Genomic DNA, 11,718 nt, shown 5'->3' with positions numbered 1-11,718 from the left:
GTACTGGAGGCCAAGGTAATGCCATCCAAAGAAACCAGAGGATTAGATAATGAATCTCTGAGATGTTTAGGGCCAAATATTATGACTTCTATTTTGTCCGAGTTTAAGAGTAGAAAATTACAAGCCCTTATGTCTTTAAGGAATGCTTGGAGTTTAACCAGCTGATTCATCTGGTTCCATGGATAAATATAGCTGGGTGTCATCTGCATAGCAATGGAAGTTTATGCCGTGTTTTCTAATAATCTTGCCTAATGAAAACATGTATAATGTGAAGAGTATTGGTCCTAACACAGAACCCTGATGAACTCCATAACTTACTTTTGTATAAGTAGAAGAATCATTGTTGACATGGACAAATTGGAATCACATGTCACACAGATAGGATTCAAACCAGTCTAATGCAGTTCCTTTAATCTTGATCTCACTTTCAAGTCTCTGTAGTAAAATGTTATGATCAATAGTGTCAAATGCAGCACTAAGATCTAGCAGAACAAGTATAGAGACAAGTCCACTGTCTGAAGCCATGAGGAGATCATTGGTGACTTTAAACGGAGCTGTTTCTGTACTGTGATGAACTCTAAAACCTGAGTGAAACTCTTCAAACAGACCATTCCTGTTTAAAATATTTTCTCTAATGTCGACAATTTTATTAGTAAAGAAGCTCATGAAGTCATTACTACTGAGGGCTAAAGGAATAGATGGCAGAGCTGTGGCTCTTTGTCAGCCTGGCTACAGTGCTGAAAACAAATCTGGGGTTGTTCTTGTTTCCTTCTATTAATGATGAATAATATGCTGTTCTAATATTACGGAGAGCTTTTTTATAAGTTGGTAAACTATCTTTTCAGGCTATGTGAGCTTCTTCAGAATTAGTGGAATGCCAAATTCTTTCCATCTTTCAGACTGCCTGCTTTGAACAGATCAACTGTGAATTATACCATGGAGCTAGCCTCCTTCCATTCATGACCTTTTTCAGAGGGGCAACTAAGTTTAGAGTTGTACTAAGAGATGCTGCAGTGCCATCAACAAAATAATCTGTGTGGGAGTTAAATTGTGGTTGCTGTCGTCCACATCATTGGCACATGGCAACTCCTTATATCTAGTTACAGCATCATCAGATAAACATCTACTGTGATGAAATGTCTGTAAATTCAAAAGTTACGAGGGAATGATTGGACAGAAGAGGGTTATGAGTAAATACTGTTAAACCTTCAGTTTCTATGTTAGGACAAGATCTAAGGTGTGATTAAAGCTGTGAGTTGATCCATTTACATTCTGAGAAAAGCCAATTGAATCTAATAATAATGTAAATGAGGAGCTAAGGCTGTCACTGACAACATCAACATGGATGTTAAAGTCACCTACTATAATGACTTTATCTGTTCTAAGAACTAAATCACATAAAAACTCAGAGTAAGGAGCAGGTGGGCGATACGCCACGACAAAAAGAATTGTTTTTTGTGTTTTCCAGTCTGGGTGAGGAAGACTAAGAATAAGACTTTCAAATGAATTAAAGCTCTGCTTAGGTCTAGGATTAATAGATAAATCAGAGTGGAAGATTGCTGCCACTCCTCCTCCTCTACCTGTGCTTGGAGGAATGTGATAATTGCTATGACTGGGTGGAGTAGACTCATTTAAACTAACATTCATCATCCTGCAGCCACGTTTCAGTCAAACTGAACAGATCAATCTGATGATCAGTTATCAAATCATTCACTTAAAGAGATTTAGACCAGAGAGATCTGACATTTAAAAGATTTCATTTTCCCATTCTTCTGTTCTACCAATGAATTTGTACTGATTTGTATAAGGCTCCTGTGAAGAACTCCTCTTTTGTTATTTTTGTGATTTAAAGAATCTGGGAGCAGACAGAACATCTATGGAGTTTAGAGAGTTTTGGGTGCGAGACAGTCCTAGAGAAGCAGCAGAGAAATGTGTAAGACTTCAACTCTGCCTCCTGATATGATGGGGAGTGAACACTGTGAACATGCCTGTGAATCTTTGATCACCTTTGACTGCAGCTCCCACATTCCCATGTTTGTCCCGGTACAAAGCTGTTACTGTAAGTGGCTGTTTAGGATCTTTGAAGAAGAGTTCTTCATATTGTTTGTCTGATCCTGGAGTCGTTAGCTAATGAGTGGTAATATGCATTTCACATTCTCTGGTTGCACTACATTTCCTGGTTTGGTTTTTTGTTCAGTTTCAGTTTTCAAAGCTGCTGTGACTGATGCTGGGCCTGTTGTTATTGGATCAATGCTGTACCAATAATAAGGTGTCTGGTTTTGTTTTTACGCTGATTGGCCCCCATGGTTTCTGTGAATGGATTTGTTCCTCCTACAACTTTTTTTATTGTTTCTATTTTTTCTTTCAGGTATTTTCACTAAGTCAAGCTTAGAATCCTACAACCATTTTCAGCAGGGAATATCTAAAAACCGATGCCCACGTCCATTTTGAATAGGTCTTCCACAACTCAGTACTGTTTCTAGGCCTTCACTGTCTCATAGGTTCTTTTATAACCTCTTTTTATTGCTGAGAAGAGATAAACTCTATTGAACCTATTTTATCGCTGACTAAAGAAACGGACTTCTCACCTTTGTTCCATCCTGTTGACCAACCCCTCCCTCCTCCTCCTTCCGTGGAATGCCTTATTCTGAATTCACAGATAAGGATTTTAGTTACGCCGTGCACGGTCTTTACATTCCCAGATTAGGAGAAGGAAAAGGAACGGCACCAGGGATCCAGCTCCAAGGACCAAATTATGTGAGGTGAACAAAGGAATCACCACTCTTGCAATGAGGATCTCCAAGTCAGCGTTTCTTAGATTAGATTAGATTAGATTAGATTATACTTTATTTATCCCACAGCGGGGAAATTCACACGTTACAGCAGCAGAACATGTAATATATACACACACGGAAAATGAAAAATAGAAAGGCACAATAACAAGGAAAAAAAAAAAAAAAAAAATCCACAAAGGAATACAGGAATAAGACGAATATACAAACAGAACTATTGTAAGCAATGTTGCGAAGTAAGTGGTAGAAAAGTAAATATAAATAATAGTGCAAGGTTCTGTACAAGATAAGAAAACTAAAATAAATATTGCAGTGTAATATGACCTGAAAAATTATATACAAAATATTACAAAGTAAGTGAAGTGATATAAATAATATAATATTGCAGGGGTGAAACAGTGACCACAGTGACTATAACCACATGATTTCAGGTAATGCAGGTGTTGTAAAGCCTGATAGTGGTCGGGATGAAGGACTTGCGGAACCTCTCCTTCTTACACCGAGGGTGTAACAGTCTGCTGCTGAAGGAGCTAGTCAGGGACCCTACAGTGTCGTGTAGGGGGTGAGAGGTGTTATTCATGATGGATGTCAGCTTGGCTAACATCCTTCTCTCCCCCACTTCCTCTACAGAGTCAAGAGGACAGTCCAGGACAGAGCTGGCTCTCCTGATCAGTCTGTTGAGCCTGCTCCTGTCCCTGTCCGTGCTGCCCCCTCTCCAGCAGACCACAGCGTAGAAGATAGCTGAGGCTACCACAGAGTCATAAAAGGTCCTTAGGAGAGTCCTGCAGACACCGAAGGACCTCAGTCTCCTCAGTAGGTGGAGGCGACTCTGGCCCTTCTTGTAGAGGGCCTGGGTGTTAGTAGACCAGTCCAGTTTATTGTTTAGATGGACACCCAAGAATCTGTAGCTGTCCACCACCTCTATGTCCAATCCTTGGATGTTCACCGGTGTGAAGGGAGATGCTTTCCTCTGGAAGTCAACAATCATCTCCTTAGTCTTGCTGGTGTTAAGCTGAAGCTGATTAAGCTCACTCCAGCTAACAAAGTCCCTGATGACCGTCCTGTATTCCAAATCGTTCCCCTCTGAAACACAGCCAACGATGACTGTGTCATCGGAGAACTTCTGGATGTGGCAATGTGAGGTGTTGTGGGTGAAGTCCGATGTGTAGAGAGTGAAGAGGAAAGGGGAGAGCACCGTACCCTGAGGGGCACCTGTGCTGCAGAACACCACGTCAGACACACAGTGCTGAAGCCTCACATACTGTGGTCTGTTGGTGAGGTAGTCTGTAATCCATGCAGTCAGGTGTTGGTCTACTCCCATACTATCCATCTTCACTCTGAGCAGAGATGGCTGGATGGTGTTAAAAGCACTGGAGAAGTCAAAAAACATGACCCTCACAGTGGTCCCGGTGTCCTCCAGGTGTAACAATGATCTGTGCTGCAGGTAGATCACTGCGTCTTCCACCCCAATCCCAGGCCGGTAAGCAAACTGCAGGGGGTCCAGCTGAGTGTCCACCAGGGGTCGTAGGTGTTGTAGGATGATCCTCTCCATGGTCTTCATCAGATGAGAAGTCAAGGCAACAGGCCTGAAGTGATTAGGCTCCTTGGGGCGTGGCGTCTTTGGTACTGGAACCACGCAGGAGGTCTTCCACAGGGCCGGGACTGTCACCAGGCTCAGGCTCAGATTGAATAGGTGCCTGACAACCCCACAGAGCTGGTCAGCACAGTCCTTGAGGAGTCTAGGGCTGATGCCGTCCGGTCCCGGGGCCTTCCTTGCCTTTATCTTTCTGAGTTGACTCCTCACCTGATCATCTGTTATGGAGAGGGGGGTGGAGGATGACTGGGGTGGTGATGTGGGGGAGATTAGTGGCGAGTATCTCATGGGGGGAGGTGAACTGGTGAAGAGGGGAGGAGTGGACTGATGGGGGTCAGGTGCTGAGGGTGGCAGGCTGAGGAGAGTGGGGGGGAGGGGGGGCTGACCAGAGGAGGTGAGAAGAGGTGGTGGTGGGGTGGAGGGGGGAGGTGTGACAGAATCAAATCTGTTGAAGAACAGGTTGAGTTCATCTGCCCAGTCCTTGTCCCCGCTGATTTGGTCTCTCCTCACTCCTTTCCCATGGCCAGTGATGGTCTGCAGCCCTCTCCAGACGTCTCTGGCGTTGTTTTTCTCCAGCCTCTCCTCCAATTTTCTCCTGTAGGAGTCCTTCCCTTTCCTGATTTTATGCCGGAGTTCCCTCTGGACTTTGCGTAGCTCCTCCTTATCCCCCGAGCTGAAGACCCTCTTCTTCTCATTCAGTAGGGCCTTGATCTCAGGGGTCACCCAGGGTTTGTTGTTGGGAAAAAAACGCACCAACTTGGAGGGCACAGTGTTTTCCACGCAGAAATGAATATAGTTCGTTATGCAGTGGGTCATGCTGTCAATGTCACTGCCATGGGGGCTGCAGAGAGCATCCCAGTCTGTTGTCTGGAAGCAGTCTCTGAGCCTAGCACTGCACTCCTCAGACCACTGTTTCACAGGCATCTTCAGTGGGGGTTGTTTATTCACCACTGGGATGTAGTCTGTGATGAGGTGGACAAGATTGTGATCAGAGCGGCCCAGCGGGGGGAGGGGGGATGAGGTGTATGCGTCCTTGATGTTTGCATACAGGAGATCCAAGGTTTTATTGTCTCTGGTGTGACATTTCACATACTGGGTGAAGGTGGGAAGAGCAGAGGACAGAGAAGCATGATTGAAGTCACCGGAGATGAGGAGGAGGGATTGGGGGTGCTGGTTTAGAAGTTGTGCACAGAATCTCACATCTTCTGTTTTTTTACTGAGTTTTTTTTCTTAGAGTGTACATGACTGCTCAGTTACAGCTAAAAGTGTCTATTTTTATGAGAAGATGGACCCCAATTATTGACTATCTAGCCTAAGACTCTTATACCTCAAAGTTTATAGAACTAGATAAGTGCATATGTGCTCTACCTTTTATACAGTGATATCTCTGGGTGACAGTCCAGACCCAATCCCAAGATGACTTTTTGTTTCCTTCTGTGATGTTAATTGACTGTTAATGTTCTTTAAAGGCAATAAAGTTAAAAAGAAAGAAAAGAAATGGATTTGAATTGATTTAACCCTGACCTAAGATTTATCTGCAACCTTCTTTCTTAATTATTCTTTAACCTTAAACCATCTTATTCCATCCTCCCTGTCAGTATCACAAAGACCTCATTGAAACTCTGTGGTGTTTAAACTCTGTCAACTTTTATTAATTATTCAAGGAAACTTTATTAGAAGCACAAAAAACATCAACGAAGAATGTAGAAGTAAAAACCTTTAGATGCCCATGTTGAGACTAACATTAAGTCCATCCATATGTTTTAATGGAAGAATAAACTGGTTATATTGAAGAAAACTCTTTACATCAATCAATATGTCCACATGATTAGATAAATTCAAGGCTCCAGGGAAAAACAAATCAACTCCAATACAACGATAGAACAAACAAATGCAAATAAGTTTTATATCAAAGTCAAAATCCTTGACTTTTATTCCTACTCACTAATTTAACTAGAACTAATAAAAGTTAAACACAAATGACAAAAACAGCAGCTTTATTCATCATGTGAAGCTTCATCTTGAGACTAAAAGACACATTTTAACCAACTGTCCCTGAAGGGACTTCTGTCTATTTGACTTTAATCAACTCAGCAGTGGATCCATAATAAATAGGACAAAGTCCAGCATAGAGAGGCTGAGTGAATGTGGTCTGGACTCTGTGGAGGAGAGTCATGGTTTCAGAGACGCTGTAGAAAGACAGAATACCTGCTCTGTGATCCAGGTACACTCCTACTCTGGAGGAACCAGGACCTGAGACGTCAGTTGAGACTTTGTTGTAGTAAAATATATAACTGTTTGTGGAACAATATAATGACCAAGATTTGTCATTATACCCAAATAAACATTCATCTGAGCTCCCTGCTCTGCTGATATTCTTGTATGCGACTGCTACATGAACTCCTCCTCCTCCTTTCCTCTCCACCTCCCAGTAACAACGTCCAGTCAGACTCTCTCTACTCAGGACCTGCAACCAAAAACTGAATCTGTCTGGATGATCAGAATAAGACTGTCCTTCTTCCATTAATGTTACTTTTCTGTTCCCCTCAGATACTAATAGCCATGTGTGCTGTGTTTGGATCCAGTGTGATTTCACATGAATATTTCAAGAATTCATCTCTGGTCTTTGGCTCTGGTTGTGGCAGTAAAACATCCACTTCAGTCACTGTCAGTGAGATGTTTGTCCATGTCTCTCTCAGAATGTCCTGTAGTTTCTCTCTGGTCTCTGTCACAGCTGCTTTCACATCATCAAAGTTCCTCAGAGGACGAATCTTGATGCTGGATGAGTGTGTAGACTCACTGGGTGGTGGCAGTGAGGGGTAGTTGTGTAGAAACTGGTTGTGATCCTCTGTGTTTAAGAGCTGCTTCAGCTCGGAGCCTTTCCTCTCCAGCTCAGTCATCTCCTGCTCCAGCTTCTCCTGAAGATCTTTGACTCGACTCTTTACAGTTTCCTGCTGGGATCTGACCAGCTGCGTCACATCAGAGCTTGTTTTCTGGATGAGACGGATCATCTCAGTGAAGATCTCCTGACTGTCCTCCACTGTTTTATCAGCAGAGCCATTGATGGCCTTCAGCTCCTGTCCAAGCAGCTCCACATCTTTCTTTCTCTCCTGGATTCCCTGCAGGACTTCTTGTAGCATCACCTCCACTTCCTTCTGCTTCTCAGCCCTTTCTGCTGCAGCTGGGACTGTTTCATGGCCTTTATGTTCATCCATTGTGCAGAGATAACAGATACTCTGCTGATCAGTACGACAAAAATTCTTCATCACCTCATCATGACGAGAGCAGATGTTCTCCTGGAGCTTCTTGGAGGGCTCCACCAGCTTGTGTTTCTTTAATGGAGCTGCATCATAGTGAGGTTGGAGGTGTTTCTCACAGTAAGAGGCCAGACAGACCAGACAGGACTTGAAGGCTTTCCGCTTCCTCCCAGTGCAGACATCACAGGCCACATCTTCAGGTCCAGCATAGCAGTGATCAGCTGGAGCAGCTTGGAGTCCAGTCTTCTTCAGCTGCTCCACTAACTCTGCTAACATGGTGTTTTTCTCCAGGACAGGTCTCGGTATGAAAGTCTTCCTGCACTGAGGGCAGCTGTAGATTCCCTTCTGGTCTTCTCCATCCCAGTGGCTTTTAATACAGTTCATGCAGTAGCTGTGTCCACAGGGAATAGTCACAGGATCCTTCAGTAGATCCAGACAGATGGAACAAGAGAAGGTTTCTCTGTCCAGCTGAACTCCTTTCTGCTCCATTTCACCTCTCAGTGTCGACGACTGTGTGAGTTTCTGTTTGCTAGAAGGGAAACTAGTCTGAGCTCTGATCTGAACAACATGTGATTCTACAGTGGATGGAGCCTGTCAGCTCTCACACTTCACCACATGCTGGTTACACCCATCTTCAGTGTAGAGATCTAAAGGGGAGGGCACAAGGAAACATGAGGAAATATGAGTGGTTATCAGATGTTGACTTATTCCAGGTAGAGAAACAGTTTGAAGCTTTTTACAGCAGAGCACATTTAAAAACATTGGTCAGCTAAATGTTTAGGTCCTAAAATGAGCTAAAACACAGGTTAATGACTGTTGGGACCATCAGGAATACACAGCAAGGACTTCAACTTTTCCCAGCTCGGCCCTTCAAATCAGCAACCGCCAGCTAAAGGAGCAACACACCAAAAATTGACTTTTCCACCAAATCTGGTAGTATGACCTGGGCCTAGTAAAGCTAAGCTAAGCATAGAACTAGAAATGTTAATTTGATGTGATATTTGTTTTTACTGAGTTGTTGTGATCGTAAGGTTATAATAGTGGTTTGATGTTAGATTAGGTTATGCAACACACAGACTCAGGTCTCTAGCATGCTAAACTAACCATTCTTCCTCTAACCTGGTACCTCATAAAACTCTTATCATATTCCACACTGGCATTCAGCCAGCACATGGTCTGAGTGTCCCTGCTCAGCAACCATCTTGTTTCCTTTGTGTTCAAGGCCTCAAGGCCCCAGCGGCCATCTTGACACACCCACACCCACACACAGACACACACACACCTGTATAAAGTACACTGTAGTTAGATAATATGTTTTGACCTTTATTCTTGTTAATAAATGCCTTTTAAACATACCTGTCTGTTTAATGTTGCACAAGAGTGAATATTGCCAAACTCTACACTGTCAAGAACTCTAAATTCCTTCACTTTAACTAGTTGTTAATGTGGTAATTTTGGTTATAGTCATTAAATTAATTATTAATCAGAAATCCAAATTCACAATTTAGTATATTTTATGAGACTGATTTGATTAATTTGCTATCTTTTCCCTTCCTAGAAGGTTGGGGCCCCGACGTGATCTAGTAATTCGGATCCAATTATTTAATAATAATTAATTATTTTTGATAATTATTAATTATTCATGATAGCCAAACCCCAGTATTGAGTGCCTTAGTACACAGGCCCAACATGACACATTTTCATGACTACTATAATTCACATACATTCGATGAAACAGAGAAAATAACCACTGCAGTAGAAGTAAGAAAATCACAAACCCCTTCACTACATCCTTCCGTGTGAGGAACACTCTACGAGACGAAGGCAGATTATAATCCAAGTCTACCACAAAGAGAAGGACATGAATGAATGCTCCAGATCTTTACCTGTTGATTGTAGTTTTCTTCTAGTTTCCTCCCTGTTGAAGTATTTCTAGATTATAAATATCTTCATGCAGAGTGAGACACCACTGAATAAACTCTAAGGATTGTTAAACATGGCCGTCGTAGAGTTAAACTTAAGACTTCTTCCTCCTTCCTTGTCGTTGTCATCACTGTTGCCTGACGTCAGGACAGGTGCATTAGAACTGGTGCTTCATGGGAAATGCAGTTCTCCTGCTGCACAGTCTTCAAATGTCCAGGACTGTGTTTGTCTTTAACATCGGTCATCGTTATAAAACAATCACTCATCTGCAGCTTGAGGCCAGAATGCAACACAAATAATCTTTACCTTTAAATAATTGATTCAGCAGCTGGAGAAGGAAGGCGATGAGCTGATGGACTTCTTCTGTGAGGACAGAGAGACGTTCCGGCTGGACGACTGCTTCAGCGTCTTCCACACCTTCTGCTCAAAGTTCACCAATGCTGTCAAGGTACGTTGGGTACATTGGGACGTTTAGGTTTAGGCTTTAGTACAGACGCAGAGACAAACTCAGCATCAGCTCCTCTTTAGTCCATGTTTGATGTGACTTTAGATTTTCTGTGGATTTCATGACTTGTTTGCTTCTTGTTTGCTGGACAGTTTTATTTCCTTTTTGCTGGTGAATCAGTTTAAATGTTGAAAAAGTCTCAGTGAGATAATTAGCTTCAAATAATGATGTGGCTTCACTTGTTCTGATTGTTCTCATGAAAATGTTATTTGCTCCACAACATTTACATTTGACTCTGCTGACACCTAGTGGCCGAAGACAGAAACTGTCTCATTAGCCCAAAGTGCAGTAACTGACTTGACAAAACATTATGTAGGAGCCATTAATGCATTATATGTTTCTGTTAGTAGTAAGGTTAAGGGATATTGTTTGGGTTTTTGTGTTTATTAGGATGTCGTTTATGTGATCATGTTTATTAGGGGAATAGCCAGACAGTTGTGGACTGTGTGAAACCTTCTTAAAACACTGTCCTTCCACTCATTCCTTCATTAAATTTCCGAGTCAAGTCCTTTTCAAATGCCAACTGGATGAGATTGGCTTTGTGTTGATGAAGCACAGTTCGGCGATGCTCTGTGAAGACATTTTTAAAAGTGGAAAATTAATTTTCACAGGATGCGCCGCCAGCTCCAAAAGTCAGGCCATGTTTAAATGCTGTCAAGACGGTAGGCATTGCTTCCAGTGGAAGTGGAACTGTTTCCAAATCTTTAAGGATTGAGAAATAGGGTTGAAATCAATATCATTACAAACAAAATAGTTCCCCAGATAACAATAGAAATTGTATGCAACATCATGCTGAACAATCAAATAGATTCTCATCACATTGAACCGAATCATGTACGGTGTGATGTGTGATCTGTTTGACTGCTTGATGAAGGCTTGATGCTGAAAAATATCAGTTTGTTTTAAAGGTCCCAAATGACAATGCCATGACAATATAGGCTATTTAATCATTTTAAAGGAGCCTTTGGAGATTTTTGAATACAATAAAAACAATACTAAACTTTTGCCTATAGCCTTAATCACCTGTTTCATTGTCCACTTGTCCTCATACGGAGGAGAAGACTCTTTCATTTGTGTCCTGAGGAAGTTGCGGGGCCACCTCGAATTCAGAGTCCACAGCAGGTGTCTTGGTGAGGTCAAGTAAAGGCTTCACCTTGCTGACATCCAAGAATGTGTCTTGCTCATAATCTAGGGCGTTGAGTGCCTCCATCAGGTCACAATTATGTTTCCTGAAGCCATTTTTCATTTCCCACATCCTGAGTCAATGAAACTATAATAAATCCTGCGTAGTTCTGTTTCATTGTTATGATCTACACATGAGCTGATTTCCTCAACAACGTAGTCAGCAGAGGCAGAGTTTTGTGAGCGTCTTCTCTTTCATGGCCTCGTTGTGACACTGTCACGATTCACTAGGACTGCGTGGAATTCAATCTCAGTGTGGACGTTCTCCAGACAGGTGCATTCACCGTTGATGAGCTGCAACCTAGAAGAAAATACAAACCCCCTTATTGTTACTGTGCAGAATACAACCAAATGTAAAGTGCGGCATTGAATGAAAAGACACAGGGAAATGAAACAAAACCAACAAATCCAGCCATAAGTTCTAAAATATTGCAGAACATACATATCAAAACAATTGTTCCTGTG

At 42.4% G+C, this 11,718-nt stretch overlaps 1 pseudogene across 1 annotated transcript; it reads right to left on the bottom strand.

Annotated features, from left to right (window-relative positions):
- Positions 1-6,457: 6,457 nt before the first annotated feature.
- Positions 6,458-8,159, bottom strand: LOC311507108 (tripartite motif-containing protein 16-like; annotated as a pseudogene). Its single transcript has one exon. The product of its transcript is annotated as a tripartite motif-containing protein 16-like (transcript).
- Between the last annotated feature and the right edge of the window lie 3,559 nt (positions 8,160-11,718).

The sequence above is a fragment of the Chelon labrosus genome (assembly GCF_963514085.1).
Source record: "Chelon labrosus genome assembly, chromosome: 1".
NCBI classification, from domain to species: domain Eukaryota; kingdom Metazoa; phylum Chordata; class Actinopteri; order Mugiliformes; family Mugilidae; genus Chelon; species Chelon labrosus.
This window is presented reverse-complemented; position numbering and strand designations above follow the sequence as displayed.